Below are 6,307 nucleotides of genomic sequence, written 5' to 3' on the forward strand. Positions count from 1 at the left end.
GTACATCTGTTTTTTTTTAATTCGGGCATACCATTCTCTGATGTCAAGAAGGATATTGTGTAGTTAGCTATTGGTTCTTATATTACTTTTTTTTGTTAACATTAACGACTATTTGGTTTTAGGCTGACCATAATCAAAGCTGAAAACTGAGCATGTTTTTGCAGCAATTATTAAGTGTTCACAAACTGTTTACATACTGTTAGTTGGCGTGGATTCATAGTATTGACCTGAAGAGAAAATAGAAATATCATAAGATGGCATCCTAAGTGTTGCAATTTTTATTAACATGGTCATTCACGAAAGATGAAAGTAATATTAATAATATATATATAGTAATATTTTTGCAACTTTGCAAGTGTGCAGTATGAAAATCGACCAACTGCATACCGTAATCTTTGCTTGTATTCGAAAGGTCATACATAGACAGCTTTTGAGCCAATAAATATGCGGAATATGTTGTGGGGGGATGAAGATTTGTGAACAGGACAAATATATAGATAACATAGTGGAATATTTAAGCGAAAAAAGGTAGAAAAACTAAAAAAGTCTTTATGACCTTGGCATATACAGTATGTATTTGGGTTTGATGTGCTATGCTGCATTATTTAAAAACTATCTTATTAGTCAGTGCAACACAACCTACAGTTATATACATGTGAATACACACGTGGTAAATGTCAGACAAGTGTCTTCTCATACAAAATATCAAGTGTTACAGAAGAGCATGTTTGGTTGGACAAAATGCTGAAGAAGCTGTTGTCTGATTGGACCAGATATTACAGCGGCTTGTTGATGATTGGCCAGAACACTCCAAATTTGCAGAGAGTTTATTGATATGCTAAAGGCTGCGCTCCCACATGGCAGGGAAGTTATGTAGCAGTGGGATTTTAACAGATACTGAAACTCCAACTCAAACCCAGAAGACTTGTACTGACTGACCACTGGGCCACTTTTTTTCATCAAATTGTTGGAAGGTGAACTGCCCATTCTTCCCAGTTGCTTTTGATATCCAGAGATCTATGTGGATCCCAAAAGCAGTTCTTTGCTGGTAATAATATAGAAAACAATTGGTATTTAGAGCAGTGGCTCTCAAAGTGGGTTCCGGTGACCCCCAGGGGTCGATGAGGGGTTTCCAGGTGGCCCCCAGCAAAATGAGGAAAAGTTTAATTTCACTATAAATGAATTCACAAGAAATAATCTCAATTATAGAATGTATAAGAATGACTTTTGTAATCACCACACAATGTGGGTGAACTGCCCACTCCTCAAAGGCTTCCTTCATTACCTGCTAAAGGCAGGGAATATCATCCAAAGACAAACTGATGGGGAAAAAAACCCTCCTTTCCAGAAGTAGAAGTTAAGGTAGGCAATATATCACTTTGACGGTATATGTCTAAGTGATAATGAAATGAGTGACAATGAAAATCAGATATCAGCCAGTCAGTGTTGCCCAATGCCAGTATGATGGAGATGAGGATATGATTTTCCTCAACAGCTTCAGGGGTGTTGGGGTGAAATCTGCCTCACCCTGCCAGAGTTGCTAACCCACCTAAAGGAATTTCATTAGTCTGGCTTTCAATGGAGAGTTTTAGTGTCCCATGATGGTCTAAAAGCTGTTTCAGAGGCTTTTCCACCCTGACAAAAGAAAAACTGGGCGGAAACACTGAAAACTTGGCCATGAAAATGGTCAAATTTAAAGAAACAGCAGAACATTTTGTCAGAAAATATCGGCGATCAGTAGCTTTAATCCAAAAATGTTAGTATCGGTGCAGACTTTAAAAACCCATAGCCCTGGAACTCTAGTAGAAGTACCGCTACTAAAATAGCTTGGCCAACCTAGCTCTAATATATTAAGTTCATAGTTAATGCATTTATGTTGTAAACATTTCAAATTCATGTTCTAGACCAGTGATTCTGCCATCTGTCATCGTGACTCAAGAGTCTGCAGGTTTTCATTCCAACTAAACACTACAGCAACTGATTTCACTGATTAATATGAACACACCTTCAACCAGAAAGGAGGAACTAATCACTTAAATCAACTGCTGTAGTGTTTGGTTGGAAAGAAACCTGTATAAATATGGCTCTGGATGACCACTTTGAACCTTCCCTTATCCAATTTTCCTATTACTACACCCACAGAAAACTCCCTGAGTGTCTCCCTCCCTCCTACCCTGACTGCTGAGTTTCCTCTCTGACCAGGGAATGAGGCAGCAGTAGGACCCATAGGAGCCCATTGTGTAGCTGCCTGTCTCAAAATGTCAAGCGCCCCAGTTTACACCCCTGACAGATCAAGGGTTACCAAGGTGCTGGTTCGCTACCGGGTGACAGACAACCCTCAGCCCCGCTAAATGCTAATTTCCCACAGCATATTGATTGCAGATTGGAGTTTTAGTTTAACAAACATTTCTCAGAGGCAGAGCGGCTCTGGCGGCAGAAATAATCTCATTGGTTGCGTTAAACCTCAGTGGGCGGAGCCAAAGAACCACAGTTTTTCTGGATAAGTAATGTTGAGGCTGAAGCCCAGTGAAAAAGACAAGAGGTAAGAGAGGAGGAAGGTAATGTTATAACGCCTAGCGCTCTTGCTACTAAATGCAAGTTATCTAGGTTAGCTAGTTAGCCTAGCTGACCTTTCAAGTTTACACTAGCCATACTAGCCTATAGCTGTCTAGGTAAGATAGTTAGCTAGCTGCTGACCTAAAATCCTGAATGCCATAGTCATGAATGAATGAAAAAAATAACTCACTGCTATTTATATTTTGTCTAGAGTCCCTTCTTTGCCATTCAAGTTTGCCAGTTAGCCAACTTGCGCTGTGAAAAACTGTGGTTGAGTCAGCCAGTGAGATTATTTCTGCCTCCGGGGCAGCTCTGCCTCTGAGAAATGTCTGTAGTACTAAACTACAAACTGCCTATTGATTATGGTCCAGAACAGTGTTTTTCAATCATATGTCATCTTGACCCAAGAGGCTAAAGGTTTTTATTCCAACCAAACACTGCAGCAGCTGGTTTCAGCAAATCAGTGAAATGAGCTGCTGTAGTGTTTGGCTGGAATGAAAACCTGCAGATTGTTGGATCATGATGATGAAAACACTGGACACTATGGATTTCTACAGGTTTACAACATTAATGCATTATCTGTGGACTTAATATATGCTACAGCTAGGTTTGCCAAACTATTTTAGCATCTATACTTTGACTTCTACAAGTCTACTGATCTTTCAAGATTTTTTTCTGTGATTTTGTCTTTGGATGATACTCCCTGCCTTTAGAAGCTAACGAAGGAGGCGTGACTGCTAGATAATTCTCCAACTCTTATTTTTCTTACACCTAACGTGCACTGATGCAGGCAAAGCTCGGTGAATAGAAAAACAATTTGAGAGAAAGTGTGATTTTTGTATCTTATATCCTTATACTCTTATACCATAAAGTTTGGTCACTGAGCTGCGGCATTAACTTGTATTCTAACAAGATTAAAATATATTTGTCCTGGAGATTAGCATAGTTAAGTCTCCCCTTTTTTTGGCTTTTGGGGCGGCTGCAGCAGGCTTTGATCAGCGTAGCGCGGCGAGGCCCAGGCTTGGCCCGGCCATCCGAGGCCCGGGTGTGAAATTGGTCTGATGTCATCCCCCATTCTCCACCTTCCCCAGCTTTCAGCGGCCGTAATTATATTTCCGCCACAAAGCCCCCGTCCCCTTCATTCCATATTCCAAGTTTGACTAGGAAGCGTTTTAGAGAACTATGGCTAAATTACTCAGTGGGGGGAAGGGGGACAGGATGGGCCCTCTTTTGTCTGACGGAGACACAGGGGACATCAATACTTTTCTGATATGTACTTTTCTTTTCTCTGCTCGTCTGCCCTTTGCCTCTGCCTGTTGGAGGGGTTAAGTTTATGACAAGGGGATGTGTGAACTTATGGTAAATAAGATGTTTTTATGTGTTTTTTCCCCTCTTTTGATATTCTGTTTGTTTATAGGCAAAAATGACAGGACTTGTAGCTGAAATGAATAGGCAGACTTGTTGGTATTTTTAACAGACAAACAGGACACTTTAACTTGCATGGAGTGCTGATACTGCACTCCTTTGAGAAATGTAAGTATGGAACTTTCCTCAATATTTCCTGCATGTTTTCTGTGTGACAAATGTGTGCAGATTGATTTGGCCTTACATCCATGGAAATCTTTGTTGAAGGAAGTCACGTTTGTTGTGTATTTTAAGTTGTGTTAAACCACTGAATGAATTGTTTTGTTGTCTGCTGTGTTGCAGTCCTTTCTAAGATGACTTGTGAACTTGATTGGATGAACTGGCTATGAATCTGAAACAAAGATTCTCATCCAGGGTAGAAAGCTAACTTTTATAACTAATGGCCAAGTGGCTGGCGTCCAACATTCACCTGCCATTTTCACCATTTTATCACCCAACACGATTTTAGAATAGAATTTCCAACTTTTACTTACACTGAGTGTTGATACAGCACTCCAAAAATGTTCCAAATAATCCTCCAAAGCGTTTCCTTGAAAAGCCATTTTGCGACTTTATACATTTAGTACATAGCAGAACAAAAAAATAAGATTTTATAATGAAGGACCACAATGTTTTTGCCTATGACATGATATGGTATGTAGTTGTTTATGGGCAAAATGACAGACCATGTAACTGAAGTGCATGCATATCCAAAGAAAGCATCTTGGTGCTTGCTGCCCAAAATGATTTCATGACAGTGTTTACATGCCAACCAACACACTGATGTTGAAGTGAACAACGACCAAGAATGCTGTCCCACAGGTTGCTATACTTGCACACTATTTCTATCAAAGTTACTAATGTCTACAGCAATTTTCTGTTTTCATGCAGCCTTAATGCCTCTCAAGATTGGATAACTTTAGGGAAAGCAGCAGAAGTACAAAGGGAGCAATATGACTGCAGTTTCTAACAGGAGGGAAATGATTGACGTTACTGGTAGCGTATAGGGGAGGAAGCATATTTATTCAGAAATGGCCGTATGTTCTTTTTGTTATTCTTATGCCATCTGACTTACAGTGTCCTAAGGAGGTCTCAGTTAGGCTACTGACTGAGGTAGTGTGATACCTCCAGCAGTTAAGACAACATTCAGAAAAGGGGGATATTTTTCTGATCATGAATGAAGAAGTGTAGCGTAGGATGGTGTGGCACAGTTCAGCCACCTAGCATCAGTATTGTATGAGCTAATGGAGGGATTAATTCGACTTGTGGTCCAGACACTATTTTACCCCCTTTGGAGTCAGGTAATATATTTTTCAACTTGTGTATGTATCAAAAGTTTGTGAAAGTATAAAAAGGACAGGAACTGAAATGGACGCATCTCCCCTTTAAGTCATCTAGTTTTGAGAGGTGTATTCCACACAGTGAAAGTCAGGGAGTTTGATAAATTATGTGGGAAAGTCAGGGAATGTCAGGGAATGATACAGATAGGTCAATAGCAGAATGTATTTTCTAACTTGCAATCTCTAACTGTAGTGGCAACCACACTGCTCATTCCTCTTAGAAAAACAATGTCAACAAACCAGGAAGGAAGAACATTTTTAAGTCATGGAAGACCTCTGATTTTAGTCATGGAGAGTCTTGAAATTTTACTTCAGGGCCACAGTGGGTACATTGAGAAAAAGAAGTTTGGGAAATTTGTCCAAGTTTTTAGATCATGGAAGCGCTCCAACTTATTTATGCATGTAGAAGTCGTGGAACTTTCATCTGGGCCAGGGTGGAGACGTTGAGAAAAGTTTGGGAACTTTGTCCAAATTTTTAGATCACGGAAGCACTCCAACTTATTTACGGAAAGTCATGGAATTTTCATCTTGGCCAGGGTGGAGACATTGAGAAAGTTTTGGGAAATTTGTCCAAATTTTTAGATCACGGAAGCACTCCAACTTATTTACGGAAAGTCATGGAATTTTCATCTGGGCCAGGGTTGGAGACGTTGAGAAAAGTTTGGGAAATTTGTCCGCATTTAGAAAAGTATTTATAGCTTACATATAGAAAAGTTATGGAATTTCACATCAGAGTCATGGTAGGAACCAATGAAAGAGCTCCGACTTAGTTTTGGAAAGGCGTGGAAAAGTCACATCAGGGCCACAGTGGGATCCAATGAGGAACAGACGTACATTTGTCGCCGATCTTGGCCGAAGTGTCGTCACCTGCTGCTATGTGCATGGACACCCAAAGCCTTTTGACCTTCGTCCAGGTTCTCCGGCCATTATACCCCCCTCCCGCCCCCCTGCATCCCACCCCCCCACCCCCCTGACTGAAAGCCTCTTCCAAACAGCCCCAGACTGTG

Source organism: Centroberyx gerrardi, chromosome 13 (assembly GCF_048128805.1).
Source record: "Centroberyx gerrardi isolate f3 chromosome 13, fCenGer3.hap1.cur.20231027, whole genome shotgun sequence".
NCBI classification, from domain to species: Eukaryota; Metazoa; Chordata; class Actinopteri; order Beryciformes; family Berycidae; genus Centroberyx; species Centroberyx gerrardi.